At 40.8% G+C, this 18,808-nt stretch overlaps 1 protein-coding gene and 1 long non-coding RNA gene across 12 annotated transcripts in view; both read left to right on the forward strand.

Annotated features, from left to right (window-relative positions):
* LOC100691837 (muscleblind-like protein 1) overlaps positions 1-18,808 on the forward strand; it is a 65,895-nt gene that overhangs the window by 22,339 nt on the left and 24,748 nt on the right. The gene's annotated exons all lie outside the window — the stretch shown is intronic.
* Positions 727-17,409, forward strand: LOC112842121 (uncharacterized). The gene is made up of 3 exons (XR_003213776.1): positions 727-1,589; positions 6,061-6,063; positions 17,400-17,409. It is a non-coding gene; the product is annotated as an uncharacterized LOC112842121 (long non-coding RNA).

Here is an 18,808-nt window from a genome sequence, read left to right on the forward strand (position 1 = left end):
AGTATGACAAACACCTGTGATGTTCAATCAGCACTGCCCTGTTTTTTTGTTTTTGTGGAGGTTTTTTGAGCTTATGCTGCTGACAAGGGTGGTCTGAGAATTCGTAGTGCAAAAACCTATAAACAGACGTATTTGGAGAATTGATCAGTTTAACTCGACTATAAAATAGACATAAAATATTATTTTATTGCTGTGCTTCTTATGACTACATTTGGTTATACTTTGGCAATAGATGCATATAGATCTGTATAAATATTTTTAAAAGTATGTTTGTGTGTCAGGGTAAGCTGAGATGAGACCATGATCGCATTAACATCTGTGAATCAGACTCAGAGTTTCCTTTGCAGGCGCATAACTCCGGTGCAGGACTGTTGGTTGGCACAAAGTTGCAAAAGATTTTGTGTGATCGTCACATCAACAGGCTGCATGGGAAATAGAGAAGTAGGACAGCATACTGTGTAATTCACGTTTGTATGTAAGTCTGTGGGTACATGTCTGTGTGTGTTATTTTGAGGTCATGCAGCACAGTGGGGTGTTCTCAGAAGGCTCTGTAATTTACTGTCTATTTTTGCCCTGGCACTGAGACAACACACTCCCACTATGCAGCTCCTCTCTCCGAGACAGGGGAAGAAAAATCAAACGGCAGAGTGGATGGAAAGAGGGAGGAAAATGGAATGGACTGAGAAGTTGTGAAGAAAACACAAATACATATATTAAGGTATAATAAATGGGGCGAGAATTATTTATCCGATGCTTAAAAGAGATTAAAACGCCCTAGGCTTTTTAATCTAGGCTCCTTCTGGAAGTTTTGATTAAAACTTCCAGAAGAAATGACACGGATATTTATGTCGCAGTGTAGCTTGTCACCAAATCTGTTTACAAGCTTTCAACCAATTTTACTTACTACATTTTGCAATAAGCTTAACTGCTTTTGTTGTAAGTGTAAGTGGTACAAAAGGTGGACAGAGGACAAAGGTTTGATTCTGGCGACTGGAGACGTTGGAGAGGTTTTGCATCTTGACTCATGAATGTTAGCTCAAGGCAGCTAACCACTGTGGTTGGAGAGGTTTCTGATTTTGAGCCGGTTTTGAGCGGAACTGAATCTAGAGCCATGCTAAGATTAGTGATGATGTTTAATGTGTCTGCTTTACAGCTGCCCCCATCATTGTTTGGCATGTTAGCATACAAATGTTTGCCAACTAAACACAAAGTATAGCTGAGACTGATGGGAATGTTAATACTTTTACAAATAGAACAAAATCAGTCCAAACAATGTTCAGTCCAAACTAGAAACATCTGCTTCTTGGTGAATCTGGAGGAAATCACTAAGAAGATACAAAACTTACCCTACCGCCATAATGTTAGCATAGTTAAAGAATAAACACCTCATTTTGACAATATACTCTGTATACTGCAATGCAGATGCTCTAGGGGAACAAACGCCAACAAAAGCATTGATATCTCAGATGTTATTAATTTAATAAGAAGATGCTGACATAATTTAATTAAGGCGTTTTTCTTTTGATATAAAACACAGTTTCAAGGAGACAAAGTCAGATGTGAACTTAGTTAAAGAAAAAGAAGAGACAGTCAGGGAGGTAGATTTTGATAACACACGTATGAAGTGCAGCAGTGATTCACACTGTCACAAAGGAAGAACGTCTTGGGTTTGGTTGGCCGGATGGCTGGGTTCTTCCTCTTGCAGTCAAAAAACACGTTAGGTTAAATATGATTCGAAGTGTGACTGTGAGAGCGAATGATTGTTTCTATTCACCCTCTTCCCCAATGACAGCTGGGATAGGAATTCGATTGGTTAAGAAAATTGGATGGATGTATTCTTAAATTTGATGCCGCAAAATGTTATAAACACTCATACAGTTTATTTTTTATTTCATCAACATTAACGAGATTGGGTATAAAGGCTGGCCAGTGGCTGAGAGCCAAGCATGATGGCTGAGAGGTTGTTTTGCATCGAAAGATGAGAAAAGTAAACGTACACAAGACAAATGTACAACATGCACACACATGCCTCTAACTGCTTTCTCATTACTTCATATGTTTTATATGTGCTGAATGCAGAGCTATCGGTGAGGTAAATCTCTATATTTTGGCTCCAGTGGGCACAGTCGTTCTGGATCCTAGAGCTCTGTGTACTCTCTTGTGCACGTCTTGTAATTTGTCCCCTATCTGATTGGCAAGAAGGGTGTTATTCTGTGTAACTGGAGACTTGAGCTGAGAGTTAGTCAAGCAGTCCAGGCCTTGGTTTATACCTGGGGATGGATTTCTTGTTAAGCCAGGCACTGTGTTATTACAGTTATGGGCTGTTTGGCTGAAGCTAAGGTGGCTTGTGTGGGTTTAGTTGGTACAGGTAAGACAGGAATGGATAAGCGGGGCAGCTGGGGCCTTGCATGGATCATGAGAACAGACAGACAGACAGAGCTGGAGAGGGCAAGAGCAGGCGCAGCAGGGAATGTGCAAGGAAGCATAGCACTATGCACACAGCCCTTCCCTGCTTTCAGTGCCAGGGCATTCCACAGTCTACCTCCCTTCCCTGCCTTCATGACAGAATGATAGATCTGCTTTATCTGCAGATGAATTCATAATACATAGCCAGGCAGGGAGAAGGGGCAAGGGGATAAGGGAAGGACAGGCAGGAGAATGTGGATGGAAAAATAGGAGTAAAGGGATGGATGGTGGTAAACGTGGCTTCCCACCTCAGGATAATTTTTCACACCACCTGCCCTTCAGTGCTTTTACAATGCAGGCTAGCAAAGGAAAGGAGGACTTGTAGCAGGAGAAATAGAAAGACACATGGATAGCTTCCTTAATTTGATCTTCTTTATGTATTGAATCAAGTCTTTCTCAGATTCAGTAAATGCACATTTTATTTTCACATCAGAGCCTTGTGCATTCTTACCAGTTGGTCTCTTATGATAATACCTTTATTTATACCTATTTATACCTAAACTTCATTCAGCCATTCAGCAATGTCACAAAAATAGGTTTTTGTCAGTGGTGAATATGGTGGAAAGTTCCATTTAGGGGGCGTATAACAGAGGATGGGGCGATAAAAGCGGACAGGAAATGAGTCAGAGGCAGAGGCTCTTTAGGATTGACCGATATTACAGTGAGACTGACCTCATGGCCTGGACTCAAGTAACTCAAGTAACAAAGAATACGATGTTTGCAAAGACATGAGGAATCTGTCTAGGTACACAGCACAACTTCAAAATGTTTTTATTTAGTTTTAATTTGCTATTGGAAGAAGTACTGATAATGTAATGCTTCTTTACCAGTCTTCAATCATTCTGTTTAGAGGTTGTCTACGATAATAAATCAAACAGCACCTACCACTTTGTTCAAATACTCAAAACTCTTCTCTAATAGGTCATTTTTTCAAGTTTTTCAAACGTACCAGACATGTCTACAACCTGAGTTCTCATTTTTAACAGTGAGTTTCTGTGAGTTGGTGTTCACTTCTGACTTTGCGTGCAGTTGTGTCGTATTGAAAAATTTCTCAGTTCAGCCTGCCAAGCACAGAAGTAGCTTGATGCCATGTCCTGGTGCAGAAACTCTGCAGAAGAGAGTGGTTGCTGAATTCACCTTTAGATGTCATGGCATGGGAGTGACCTTGTATAACCTCTACTCTTAAAATTATTTACGTTTAAACAAAAAGAGATGCCAGATCAGGATGTACTCACGTGTGCTAAAGAGTCCGTTTCAGAAGATTTGAACAAACAATGTATTTTTGTAACTGTTTGAGAGAATGGAAAACAGTGGGATATGCTCTTTCTTTTGTCTCCTGCTGAAGGAATTCAACAGCTTGTTGCTATTAGCAGCTGGACAGAAAGCTGGTTTCACTGCAAGTGAATAAAAAGCAAATCTGGGGGCATTTAAGCTGACGAAATACAATAAACTTACCATTGGACTGTGATGGGAAACAGGTGAGCGTGAGCCAAAAAAGCCAAAGGGGTTTCGCTGAAGTATAACAGACTGGCTACTGATGACTGGGCTAAAATTATCTGACAGCGAGTTGACTTCCTCAGCAATTTCTTCTCATTAAAACTTCTGTTTTTTAATTGGCCGTTTGATATTTATTTTAAAATATTAAACTTGATTCCACTATAAGTGTTGTAAATTGGCTTTTTTCTATAAGAAGTTTAGATCCCTTTAAAGCTTGTGTGTGTTGAATAGCTACTTTCAAAGTTACCAAATGATACATTGTTGAAAATGTGTTCTATTCTTAAAAATACATTATTTTAACAGGAAACATGAGGAAGTTTAGTTTTGTTCTTTGGGGAGCGGGAGTTTTTATAATCGCAATTTCCCTACGAAGATTTTTTTCATCTTGTACGGAATATATTGTTATTCTGTATTTACATGAATTCTAACAAGCCCGCTGAGGATTATCAAATTATTTGTTTCAAAGAAAACAACATTACACACACACACAAAAACTTCAAAGTCCTCACAGACATATATTAGTAGTTTTTAAAGGAAATTCTGTGATAAGAAGGGAGCATTAAATGTTGTATAAGTAATGCATTTTCTCTGCCCTTCCCTTATTTATGCTGGTGGAACTTGAGGTTTGGCAGAAAAAATGTTACATGAAAGATGGTGAAGAGAAAAGAAAGTTCTATTTAGGTTGAGTGTATTTGTAATTGTTCCTCACCTTTTCACTGAGTAAACTTCAAGGGCGTTTTGTCCTGAATCTGCAGCCTTTCTTTGCCATGTGGTGAATAAATGTGAAAAACAGCATAGTGCGTGCTGTCAAGTCCTTCTCTCTTTCTTGCACAATTTAATATTTTTCTTTTTATTATTAATAGTTTTGGTTGAGTAAACATACTTGCATGTTACACCAAGCTACAAGTAATTTGGTGGCCTACATTCAAGTTGGTCAAACGTATGGTGTAAATATAGTATGTCACAATTTTAACAGTCTGTCAGCAATTTTGTTCGGATGTAATGTTGAATAATGGGCTGTTAGATGATTTATGGTAATTAACCAATCAGGCAGAAGGGGTTTCAATTGACTCTTTGTACAAAGCCAGAAAAAACATCTTATAAAGAATGTGTTTATAGAGGGGCACTGGTTTGATTTAATTTGACTTGCTCATTGTGTTCAAAACTGTAGTTGCCAGAATGAAAAAGGCAAAAGAAAACCAACATAGACAAAGAGAAAGTTCAGCAATGAAAGATCAAACACTGTTTGAAGTACTGCAATCCTTTTGTCTCAAGTTTTATGGTCAGTGTGGGGTCTGACTTTTATTAGGTAAGGACATATTTAGATTTGGCAATCCAGGGGATGTTCATGTCACACTCGAGCCAAACCCCAGTGATGTGTCACATAAAACGCCGGAGAACCAGACGGGCTACAGCTGAGCATACAAGTGCCGTTCCTTCCTGGATCTTTTCATTCAGCAGAGCATTTGAAGTATATTCTCCAAGATGCTGTTTGTTAGACCCAACGCAGCCAAGTTCTTAACTGAAAGTTTGGCCTGTAAATGTGCTGTTATTGTCTGAGCTTAATAAAGTCCTGCCACTGTTTATGCATATTAAATGTGCCGCACACAAGTTTCATTTTGCAAACCTTTAAAGGTTAAGATTATACCAGTGATTCCACGTGTCCTTGAGATCTGGTGACTGTATTGTTGCAATAACACAGGGAATCCCTTGCTATCATCACACCAATGGTGATGTGTGTTATTACCGCCATAAACACCAGAGTGCCTGTTCAAGTGCATTAAGGAAGTGATAGAGTGGCGCAAGCAACAAGTGAGGTTATTACAATATTTTCTTGTAAGAAGCAAAAGCTTCGTAGGCACTGAAAAAAAGCACAGAAGCTTATTTTAATATTTAAAAAAGGTCAGCTGTTATCAGAGTCGCTGGAATGTGGTTCTAGTCTACAACAAGGTCTGATTTCTGTTGAATCCTTACTTAAAAAAACAGACTTTGATGTACCAACCAGTGGGGACTAAAGAAACACATTCTAATCAAATAAGACGGAGTATCATTATGTTTGTTTAAAGTTGCCCAAAGGACCTTAATAATTCATGCAAGATAGTCAGAGGAAAAACAACCCACTCCAGCTTTGGTAAACTCATTATCCTCTGAACCAACAACGCTGATGTATTTGTGTTGTAAAGCTCTAGTGTTTGAATCAATACTGTATGCTTAGTTTGCAATATACAAATATATTTACGCACTGATCACCTGGTGTCAGTGATCAGTGTTTAAAAGCCACACTCAACAGTCACACATACATCGCCACATTGCAGAGACACACAAGCCAGCAGCATTGGGAAGGTATAGTGACCTACATAGCTATACTGTATACCTCAAAGTCCTTGAAAATGTTTTCAAAAATGTAAGGGGTGAGCAAGAGCGGGCGAGAGGAAAGCAACGAGAACAGATAACAGCAGAATAGGCTAGGCAATATATATTGAGATGAGAGCCCGGCAGAAAACAGAAGTGGAGGTGTGAGTGTGTGTTAGTGTGTAGTCCACAGAGGGATGCAGTATATTGAATAAGAACTCTTTGAAAAGGAAACGTACTCCGACAGAGTTAATCTGCTCTGTATCTGCATTCTCCTGCCATGCTCTTCGCTCTCATCCTCTCCTCTCATTACCTCTGTTAATCTGTCTCTACTCAACCCATCCCGCCCTCCATCCCCCTTTCTCCCCTTTCTTCTTCTTCTTTTTTTTTACCTTACAGGCATCCCAGACACTTTCATTTCCATTTCACACACAGCGATTTTATCTTTTATCACTTTTCATCATGTTTTGGTGAGACATTTGTTCGTCTGGGGCTTTATTAGTTAGACGATGGACAAAATTTAAGCGTCTTTGTTGTGTCATCTTTGGCCTTCAGGGGACCAGAGTTATGGTGTAATATTTTTACATTAGTTTTATTTCATTTTACATTTTTTGTTTTTTAATTTGAGTGCAGTTTTTAGTTCGTTTCCAGGCTGTTTGCTCATTTCACTGTAATTACTTCAGTAGTCTACAATCATTATGCTTTTTTGCAAAATTATCATATTTTAGGAAACAAGCTTTTTTTTGAGTAATCAGTTGCTGGGCAGTCACGGGTGAGCATTGTTAGCAGATGCTGTGTCCTGGCATCTGGGAGCTCCCATTACACTTTGAAAAATTAAGGAAGTGAAAGCTAGTTAGCCTAGATTGCTAAAATTAGCAGTGATTCCCATTAGACCTTACACTCTGTGGCAAAAACACTTATGTCAAAGGCTGTTTAACTGCAGAAAATTAGAGTGAAATAAATTAGACTGTATTTTTTTTTTTTTTTTTACCAAGTAAGTATACAGAACAAGTCACATACCAGACAGTGTTTGCTGATTTTCTAGCTGATACGTTCAGTTTGACCCCAAAGTCACCTTTCGGTGACTTTTATACTTCTGTTTGTTTCTTATGATTTCTGCAGATCCATTTTTATATTGTCTGGTCTTACTAAGCAGGATATGCTATATATAACATTTCACACATATTGGCCTAAGAGAGACTTTTATTAGCACATTGCCATGAACTGAGGAGTGAACACACGCAGCCAGCAGCTATTAACTTTGTCTGGCTATATTCATGAGCAGGTCCTCCCTTGAAACATCTCCTCTAAATGCCTCTCTGTCCTCAGAGAGGCCACCATTACATCCATCTGTGGATACACTGCATCAGCATAGACGCACGTACGCACACACACATCCATCTTTAAACATGCTGCATCAGCATGGAGACATGACACAACAACACCAGAGCCAAAATATATACAAGGGCATTCAGGAATAGCCTCCCAGCTCATGGAAACTTCCCTCTTTCACCTTTTGGCACCCTTCATTTTTCAACTTGTGATCTTTCTGTGCGTATTTCTCTACAAATATGTGTGTCATTCTTCCTGCATTGCGTATGCGTACTTCTGCATGTGTTTTCTTAAGAAACTGGAGGGCCCTGGACATTTAGAGGTAATATCAGGATATCTGCGTGCTGAGTCGTGATGTCCCATTGCTATTGCTACTCCTGCTGCTAGCGCTGTTGTGGATAGAATATCTAATCAGTTATGGCGCGATCCATTCCTGTTAGCCTGTCTCGACCCCCCCCCATCCCCGTCCCCCGTCTCACCAAACTAACTCATCGTCTTTCTCCGCGTGTGCTGATCGCTGTCCCTCCTCCTCCTCCACCTCCCCCCCTTTTTTTGACCTCACCTCTCGCTATCTTCGGACTGCTTTCAAAGCTCTCCATTTGTAATTCTTTCAGGTTGATGTAATAAAACAAACATTTAAATGAGACTGCAGACACGTAAGGTGTAAGGGGGTGGAGAGTGAAGTAAATGGAGAGTGGAAGCAACAGAACATTAATTCACCCCAGGACAGAGAGTCATCTGCCAACTTGTTTTCCTGCTTCTGTCGATTGGCTGCACCGTAATTCTGCCTACCCCTGTCTTTGCTCCATCTCCGCTTCTCTCTGTCCGTCACTGACCCCGCACTCTTCATCCGATCGCACGAGTGCGGGCATCGTGCAGTAACTCTTCTGAAGTGTAATCATTCACTTTCAGGTTCCAACACATAAACACACAAACTGACATGAGGAGCAAACACTTACTCTCGCCTGCAGACACCCACTCACACAATGACACAAGCACAATCTCGGTAAAGCACAAAGGGTCCTGAAAAATAATAAGTATTCACCTCAGGTAGGTAATCACGATAGAGTGGCTTTGGTGCCTGGTTAATGATATTGCAGGCTAGAGCAGGCAGGAAACTGGAGGCTGGGCAAGTCTCACGCTGTTGTGTCATTGGACATTTTGAAGCGATTATGTGTCGTCATGGAAGCCACGGCAGGATGGCTCGCAAATCACAAGGCATTGGAACAGAGAAATTAGAGTGGGTCAGGAGAGCGTTTGGATGATCAAAGTGGAAACAAAGGCAGACGTGTTGTGCGGGCAGTCTGCAGCACTGCTTCCAATAAGAGACTGATAGTTGTGGTGTTGTGCAAAACCAAACTGGATTGAAATGAATGTCTCCACACGACAAACTGTTGTGTCTTTGAAAATTGCTTTTCATCTACAGTACTGTGCATTTTCTAGGAAAATGAGAAATAGGTGCAGTGAATGAAACGAACTACTTTTAGCTGCTCCATAGTCACATGAAACATGTAAAAAACAGATTAAGACACAGTATCTAAGGCAAAAACAGAGGTTATACAATTTTAACAAGTCAATATTTGGTATGAACAGTTTTGTTCTCCAGTTGTGTAGTAGTGAACACATTCTTTTAGCAACAGAAAGGTCTCTGCTTCGATTTTAGCTGGAGACACACATGCCCCTTGGGGTTGTGTCAGGAAGGGCATCTAGCATAAAAACTCTGTGAAATCAAACATGCAGAGCTACCTGCTGTGGTGTCCCCTTGTGGCAAGCAAGCAGTTGAAAGTAGCTTAGACTTCAACACTTCCTGAACTCTTTTAGCAAAGCTTTCTCATTTTCCAGGCTTCTTGAAGGACATTCAAAACTCCTCTTTGGATGTTGGCTGCCTTTTATTTCATTCTAGGTCAAGATGATCCCCCAGTGCTTCAATAATGTTGAGGTTCTGGGGAGGCCAATCCGTAACTCATAGTGTTCCCTTATATGTTTGTTTTTTATCAAGGTTTGCATTGCAAACATGGATGCATGGCATTATGTTTGGGATCATTGTCATTATTAACATTTTACTTCTAAACAGCTAGTGTTAACATTCAGCCCATACTGCATACTGTTGCTCTCTTATTGTTATGCTTAGAGAGTATAGACTCACTGCATTTGATTACAGGATGAAAACAATACAGTGTCTTGGCTAATTAGGCTAATTGGTAAAAACGTCAAAGCCTTGCTGAAAGACAAGAAATGCATTTGTGTATTATTATTATTTTCACAAACATTTGACAAAAAAATAATGGTTAACATCCTTAATGTTAAGACATATTAAATTAGAAATGGTTTAGCCTGATATTTTGAAGGGATTTACTGACCAGCTACGCTTGGTGACTACTCTTAGCAGAACCAAACTTTAGCTGCGCTCTCTGTACAACCTTCAGTTCTGAAATACAACAAGGACTTTTAAACACAACATTTACATTAAACAGCATAGATATTAATTAGGGTTTTATTTTTTCACCTTCTAAAAAGGCCAACTAGGCAACACATTTGACAAATAACTAAATTATTGGTACAAGAACTGAATGGCAAGATACAAGAGGTATGAAAAACTGCCTCTAAAACTTCCTAACTCCCGAGCATCCTAAAAAAAAATGTTTGCAGATATCCAGTTTCTTAGCTGTGAAGTCCAGCCGGATTAATGCAACTAAGAAAAAATATTTACAGCAGATGCATGCGCATTTTGCTGAACATGTTAAACATACTTCTATGCTAGATTTGTAATTTGTTTAAGTGCTACGATCATGTATTCCCATTCCCAATGGAGTGCAGTAAACAAGATTCAGCGGAGTATGATTACTGTCTTTGCCGTCTGTCATTGGCGTGTTTTTTTTTTTTTGCCCTGCAGTTATAAACATGCATTCATGAATTTACTCATTGCCCTCATCACTCCTTCCTTTAATTAGAAAATAATCAGAGTTGGATGAGAGCTTCATTAAATCTCATCCTTGAGAGCCATCAGCCACAAACACAGGAGTGGGATATTCATCACGCTTATGAAAAGAACTCGGATTCCTCCCCTCACTTTGTTTTCTTTGCTCGGAGATAGAGTGTTGGTTGGGAGGACAGCGTCAGCAGACTTAGACAGAGGAGTGACCAAGCGATCAAGTCAGAGAAAGAAAGGGTTTTAATGGAAGGGAATGAAGAGAGTGGGAGGGAAGTACAGAAAGTGAAAGAGTGGGCAAAAGAGGAGGAGAAAATGTGTGTGAGAGAGAGATCATTAGAGAAGTGCTAATTAACAGAAACCACACTGTTTATCAGCACTTTGTCGCCATGCAGTATTGATCCTTCATGACCATTATGGAGCGGATGTTTTGCTGCTTTCAGCGCGGCTTTTCTCTCTTTTTCTTTCTACAAAGACTAATACATCAACTTTGACTCACCCTCTTACGGCAGCCTGTAAAATCCACCCGGAAAGAAGCAACTCATGCAAACCTGAGCAAATGAACACATGAAATGAAATAAAACAAGGTGAGATAACACAATGAGATGATGTCATTTGCAGAAAATGTCTGCATCTCCAGTTGCATCATCGTGACATAAAAGACACCGAGAGTATAATCCCTGCAGAGACACGGATGAGACACGAGGGTGGCGTCAGAAAGGAAAAGAGACTGTGTAGCAACGAAATAAAGTGAAAGACAATGAAAGAGTGATGGACAGAAATCAAATTATGTCACATGGACAATGATGGACTGGTCGAGAAAAGGGAAGTGCAGGAAGATGGTGTACAGATGGAAAGAAAGCAATAACAGAGAAAGGGAGTGCGGAAGTGAACGGGAGTGGTGCCAGTCGGCTCTTCGGCATGTGCAATATTGAAGAATGTCTGTAATATCCCTTTATTGTTATAGTGCATGTTGCAGGGCTTGCTGTTAGACATTGTGATTCTTCAGGAGGCTTTAACTGGATTACATCGGTATCAGGCTCAGCCATCAGAAGGGCTACAGCAGCTGTGTCGTGTTGGGTCTGCCGACAGCTTGCTGTCTGTCACCGCAGTGTCTATCACCGCAGCTTCCCTGCTGGTATTTTAAGTCTAGACTGGACTACATGTCCTCACAAATATTTGATCTGAATGACATCTAGAGTGCAGTCAGATCCTTATTTTCTCAAGCAAGCTTTTTCATGTAAGCTTCTGTGTAAATTCTGTTCAGTTTTAGCCCGAATTTGTTCATACTTTTTTCCTTCTAATTGGCTTTGTTGACTCACAACATTACGTTTTGCGACTACAGCGGGATACAATACGTGGCAGTGGCAGCTCTGACAAGATGAGTCCATTGTGAGAGAGGCTTAGAGAAGGTGATCACCCTGTCCAGCGTTTCCCCGCTCTTTGCTGAAGTGGTACAAGCCGACTTTGATCAATGTGGATCGATGTGGATGAGTGTGCAGCCGGAAGGCGCTATGTGAAGACGGAGGGGGGTGATGGCCCTTTGCTCTGTCATGCACGGTGTGTGTGGGAGGGAATTAAGACACATTGTGTCATGCTTTTCTACATGATATATCACCCCAACAGAATACATCCTTAACCCATGACTCCATCTCAGTCTTTGTTTCTATTCTTTCTACCCATCTTTTACTTTTGCTCCCTTTTGGCTCTTTATGGGAAAAAGACACTCTGTGCTGAATGCTCCTTTCCAGTAGAGAAGACAAGATTCTGAGGGGGGAAAAGCGCCCATTTATCAGTTTTTTAAACAAATCGTACTTTTGTTCCGAGTGCTCTTGGGTAGTGCACATGGGAAACGGGTAACTTCATCATGAAACCATCATGGAAATAGAAGGATCTTGCACTGAATAGTTAATTCCTTTTTACTGTTGTGCTTATTTTCTTTTTCTTTTCCCCCAACAATGCCAAAACTCGTCATGTATCCCAAAGGCTTCAGTTTAAGGATTTCCAGCTCTGCAGTTGTTGATGATACAAAGGATTACATGCTGTATTACTGTTGTTTCCTTTGTACTTCCCTTCTATTATTAATGTAATCTTTGGAGAAAAGCATTTGGCTATGCTCCTCGAGTGTGTGTGCTTTAAGAATGCCCGTGCATCATTTTGTGTGTGCTTGCAGTGGGTATATCATCACTCTGTGGAGTAATGAATGCTAATCCTCTCTTATCTGCTTTAACCTCAAGGCAATGACACTAGCTGCTGATGCCAGTACAGTGACACCCTTTGTTGAAGGAGTACGCGTGTATGTGTGAGCGTGGCTGAAGATGTGCCACACACGGATGTAAGAAGAGATGTCTCTACTAGCATTTGACAACTTGCCCTCAGTTTTTCACACTCTGAAGCTTTAGGGTGTGGTCTTGTGATTATCTGCCATGTCCCCCATGACTCATCAGAAGAGCTGAATAAAACATTCCAGCCAGCTGACTTTACTGCATCTGATCCTGACTCATAAAAAAAGAACAGTCATTTGATATTAAGGCCTTCTTCAGGTCATTATGCAGAGAAGGCATCGAACTGTTTTTGTTGCTCTCCAGCGACTCGGTCAAATGCAGTTTTCACTGGCTGAGAGCAGCCCTCTCTGTTGCCCGTCTCCTGTTGCCAACAGCATCTTTTGTTTTCACTTCGGAGCCACTTTATGTAGCTGCTAAAGATCACAGCACAAACCAAAGGCAGCTGCCAGTCTTTGTCAGCAAGCATCTTTTGTTCATTTACAAGGACAACTCCATCTTTTTTCCTTCTTTCCTTCCGTCGGCTCACTCTGGCTTTCTTGAAATAGAGTCATAAGCAAACAAAAACTCTTTAGCCCACCTCTTAATGAACACTCAATGACAATAAGTGTAAAGCAATTTAAGCAGAGTGAAAATTGATGGAGAGCAAGATATGAAAAGCGGGGGAAGGTTTAGATGAAGAAAAATTTAAAAAAAGAACAGAGGTCTGTCCCCTGCAGCCAGTGACGCCCATACAGTATAACTGCAGAACGAGCGTTACAAAGATGGACAGAAAATAATTAGGTCTAAAAGCTGTTGAATCCTGTCTGCCTGTTCAACAGTCTTCCATTAAGCCTGTTTTAATGGGTCTGCTCTTTGCCTGCCTTCTTGGCAGAGTGAATGGGAGATAAAACTGAATTAGACTAAACTTTAAAGATTGTGAATAGGGAACGCTCAGGCAGAGAGTGAAGGAGAGATAAAGGCCAAGAGAAAAAGATGAACGGATAGAGGATGGAGGAAGAGGGTTAATTGAAAGAGAAATAGAGAAGAAGGGCCAGATCTCAGGGGCTGTGGGGTGGTCTCTCTCGCCTCTCTCTGCATTGCTGTCTATATGTGTGTATATGTGTTTGAAAATGTGTGTATTTGTCTGTCTGAGGGGAGACAGCGTTGTAGACTAAATGAGAACAAAGCTAATTAGGGACCCAACTCTACGATGATGTTCCCGCTGGAGCCAGGACAACACTTCCCACCTATAATGCAGCCGAGAGGGTCAGACGCCACAGAGACTTTTTTTATTTGAACGTTTTCATCCCGCATTTTAAAGCAGATTCTATAAGCAAGTGAAAAATAAAATGAAGAAGTCTGGGTTGTGTGACTTTAGTAAAAGGAGCATAGTGAGCAAAGATGAAAAAAGGCTCTGCTGCTGACTTGGTCACTTTGACGTTTCATTTAATCCTTTTTTTATTTCTTGGGTGCTAATGCTGACTTTTTTGACCATGCTGGTGTTCACTTTCAGACTGGTCAGCAGCAGATACAGAAGGTATGCCTTATCCCGATTTGCCCGGCCTCAAGGGAGTCTAATGATTACACGAACCAATTCCTGTGCACTCCTTTAGTTGTCGGGTGGCCCACTGTGAAATAAGTCAGTACTGGTGGTAAAATAGCAATGCCACTGTAATTCCTCGGACATTTCTGTCCACTTCATGTGATTTCAGCAAGTGCCTGTTTCTTGATCATCTGTTTGGAGACTTTCATTCATTTCCTCACGGCAAAATGGAAAGAATTTCAAAATCTGTCCTGCATGGGATCCGTTTTGGTTTTTTTGTCACGATTAAATCCAGACAATCTTAACAAAAAAATCCTACCAAATCCTAATTCTGGGCTTTTATCATTAATTTTTGATATTTTGATTGATGTGATTTAGCCAGTGTATTCAGAGCAAATAAAAGAAGCACTGGGATTTGTCAGTTTGAGCTCTCTCTTTATCTTACCTTGAAAAAGGACTGATTGAGGAGCTATTCAGTTTTTTTGTTTTCAGTTAGCATAAATGCAGAGCGTAATATTAATTTAAAAAAGGAAAATGATAGCCAGTAATAAATGAATCAAACTGTCACATGCTCCTTTGACATGAGCTGCTTGAGGTAGACATGTCCATCATGTATGGTAATAGATCACAAACTCAGAGCAGTTCAGCTCAGCAGCAGCAGAGTGTTGTCATTAGCCACGGGGGCTAATGATTTTGACCCGTCATTAACTTCCTGTGCTAATGATTTTGTACCAACGTCCACCCAAAACATGCTAACACTCTGTGTGCTATTGGGCAATGTAATTGGTGTTTTGGCTAAGTGAGCACTGCAGCTAAAAGCTTTCCTCGGATTCTACGTCAGCTGTGACGTTCAGCAGTATTCGTCCACTGTTATGTTCCATTACTAGTTTCTACCAGGCGTGTTGCGTCACCTCGTCTATCATTGTCTGTGATTCTTCTGTCCACACGTCTATCTTTGTCGTTGTCTCAACGGCTTATCCCTCTGCCCAGTTAAATGAGATTTTAAGGTCATTAACTGATCCAGGCTAATATACTAATGCACCTGGGGTGTTCCACATTTAATAAATGATTGGAACGAGATAATGAGACTTATATAGCCAGCTGGTATTAGCTATGGAACAGGGAGAGGTGGAAAAAGGGAAGGCAATGAACACAGGATGTTTTCTTGTCTCCGAAAAACATGTTTGTCATCGGGTTTACCTACTAACATACTGCCTGATTTGCCAGTGGTTTGCAGCTGAACTGTATTGCTTAATAAAATTTCAGTTTTAGAGTGTGTACGTGTGTCTGTGTGTGCGGGGTGTATGTGTGTGCGGGGTGTATGTGTGCACGTACTTCTGTGTGTTATTGGCTTGTCTGGCAGCACTCTGAGTCCTCAGACAGGCTGTTCTTTGTACCGTATCTGATGTCATATTTTGTCTGACGTATGCTTGCCAACAGGAACCTTTGGTCAGGAAAGCACATGCCCCAAAGTGCGTGTCTGCGAGTGAGCTTGTGTATTCTCATCACAGCCCTCAACCAGACGGCACTTTCTTGATTGATGCTTGTCTTTGGGAGCAGGAGGGAGAGGCAGTTCCACTGGGAGAGAATTAATAATGCAAAGGGACTTGGAACGGTGGCTGTCCAGACTTGAGCTCTACAGTTGTCACACTGGTCACGGTGTTCACTGTGCAGCACAAGCCGTGGTTTGCGGGGAGCTCAGGCACACCGACAGCAGAGACAGAGTGAAAATGCGGAAAAGATCAGAGGCTGTTGGATTATGTGTGGTTAAGTTGGAATGAGTCATTCTGGATGGGTAGATTAAAAGATCATTCAGAATCAGTGTGTGATTACGGGAGTGAATGCGCAGAAGGACTTTGTGGAAAGCAATGTGCCATTCAGCCCTTTGGAGGATATACTGTAGATACATGCCAACAAAGGCACAGCCGAAATCACTTGCACAGACCACTTTGATTAATATTAATATGAAAAGCACACTCTGCATCTGTGTCTCTGTCTCTCTCACTCCCTTTTGCTTTTTTGTAGCTCTCTCTGACTGTCTGCCTTCTACTTCTTCTGTTCTTGTCTTTGCCTCTGTTGCCAATCTCTGAGAGGAGTTCTGCCACAGGTTTTATTCACTGGAATTCCTCAGGCACATCTTTCAGAGAGCTGTCAAAGCACCACAGGCAACAAGTAAGACCGACATTGCGAGGTTCTGATCACAGTGCCACAAAACATTCGCATGTACGCAAAAATAGTGATTGATGACTTCGTAAACATGTGGGTCAGTGTCTTGACCCTTGATCTCCACACGCGGCTTTATGTATATAATACATTTTAAGTTCAGTTAAATTTTACTTATATAGTGCCAAATCACAACAGCAGTCGCCTCAAGACACTTGATATTTGAAGGTAAAACCTCTACAATAAAATGATCAAACGATCCACTTTGAGCAAACGCTTGGCGACAAAGGGGAGAAAAAAACTCCCTTTTAACAGGAAGAAACCTCAGAAGCAGGGCATGATGGGAGACAAAAAATGCGCTGACATTTGATGATAAAATAAAGCAGCAGTTAAAAAACATACTGACAGTAATTACTGCTATGGAATAGTAGTATTACTAGTACAACAACAACAACAACTACTGCTACTACAGCAGTAATAGTCTATATAGTTCCTGAAATTAAATTATTTTATTCTTTCTTATAAATACATTACATACTTATTAGGAAAAAACAAAAAGCAGATGATTATAACAATTCTGTGCCCCACAACTCACAACCAAGGGTCTCCTTAAGATTAAAGATTTCAGAATAAAATAAAAACCTTTTGATATCCACTCACTTGTCTATCACTGTATGCTGACACAAATTGATATATTAATCTTTGTACCGGCTTCAGTCACAGAATTATTACAACGGTGTGCAATAAACTTGCGATCTTACAGCGTTTGAAATGGCCATGTTAAAGTTAGGGACCTAGTCATGTGCCGTTTTCAGACAGAATTTGGTACGTCAAGACGGTGATAAAACAACAGAGACAGTCAGTCTGCTGTCAGTCAGTTTGCACTTCAGTGGGGTCAAGCCTGCAATTAAATGCATCTGTTCTCAATGTTGCAGCAATTAGCTATGATAAATCTACGAATGTTTCAAATCCATGGCTGTCTGTCGCAAATTCCCATTAGATACTTGCATTCAGAATCCAAGTGCTTTAGGTCCCTGATTAAGCTCTAAAACTACATGCTGTTATATAGGAATATAACCAGAACTTAACCACCTTGCATTTAAATGAATTAAGTCCGCTTTTGCAAAGAGACTCATCACAGACGAGTTTTGCTCATCTGGGCAGATTGATTGGAATCTGGTAACAATTTGTTGTATTTATAAAGTTAGCAAGCAATTTAGTAAGCAGTTTTTTGCAAACATTTTCCAATCTGTTTGAGAGGGGCTGCAGTTTGTACAAGGATTGCGACTGCACCTTGCGACCGAAGGTGGTTGCCCAGATGTCGAGGATGTTGCACTCTCGACGAAAACTCAACTTTTCTGGGTTAAACTCACAATCTGAAAATCAATCAGTTTATCTACTGACTTATAACTTATTATTCCCTATGACTTATTGACTGTGGGTTTCAGAAACTCTCAGTGTAGCTGTTGAACATCTTGGCCAAGACTTCCTTGTTACTTACTGTGACGGAGGTTCGGTCGCTGGCTCAGCTGCAGGGGAGGGGTGGTACTGTGAGCTCAAGGGGCAGTGTCAGGGAGGCTGGAGGGACAGGTGTGCATCATAAAGCTAATGAGATTTCTCCCCTTTATATAGTGAAGCTGGAGACCAGCTGGAAAGTTGGTACTGGGTGCCGAACCAGAAGAACCTGCATGTGCGGAACTATAATGAACACGGGAGAAATCTGGTTTAATGAGGCTAAGATGATTTTTAAGAACAGATTGCTCTATTCTCCATACACCTTAATAGTGAAAAGTGATTTCCTGTCTTTAAAGTGCTAACCATTTAACTGTTCTTTGCTGCAACTAAAATATTGGGAAGGTAAATTGGTTCAAGTGTTAGAATCTGGATTTGAGGAATAGCCACCTCCATTATTTGGAGAGTGAACCAAACATGTGAAACTTGCTTAATAGTCTTAAGAAGAAAGACTGGGGCAGGGAGTTGCAGAGAACTGGACCTGAAGAACTGGAAAAAGACAGAAGAGACAAAAATAAGATGAGAGGAGAAGAAGATGGAACAGTAGAGAGAGCGCTTGAAAGACAGATGCTGGTAGTCTGTTAGCATATTAACGTCTCCATGGAGGACAAGCAGACAGGTGAAAAGGCACAGGAGAGAAGCCAAAACATTAACATCACAGACAATGATTGGCAAGGACCTCGGGCTCATGCATGGCATTGTTCGGAGAACAACAACGCTGCTATAGATAATGGACCTGCTGGTGAAAAT

This window comes from Oreochromis niloticus, linkage group LG14, assembly GCF_001858045.2.
Source record: "Oreochromis niloticus isolate F11D_XX linkage group LG14, O_niloticus_UMD_NMBU, whole genome shotgun sequence".
Taxonomy (NCBI): domain Eukaryota; kingdom Metazoa; phylum Chordata; class Actinopteri; order Cichliformes; family Cichlidae; genus Oreochromis; species Oreochromis niloticus.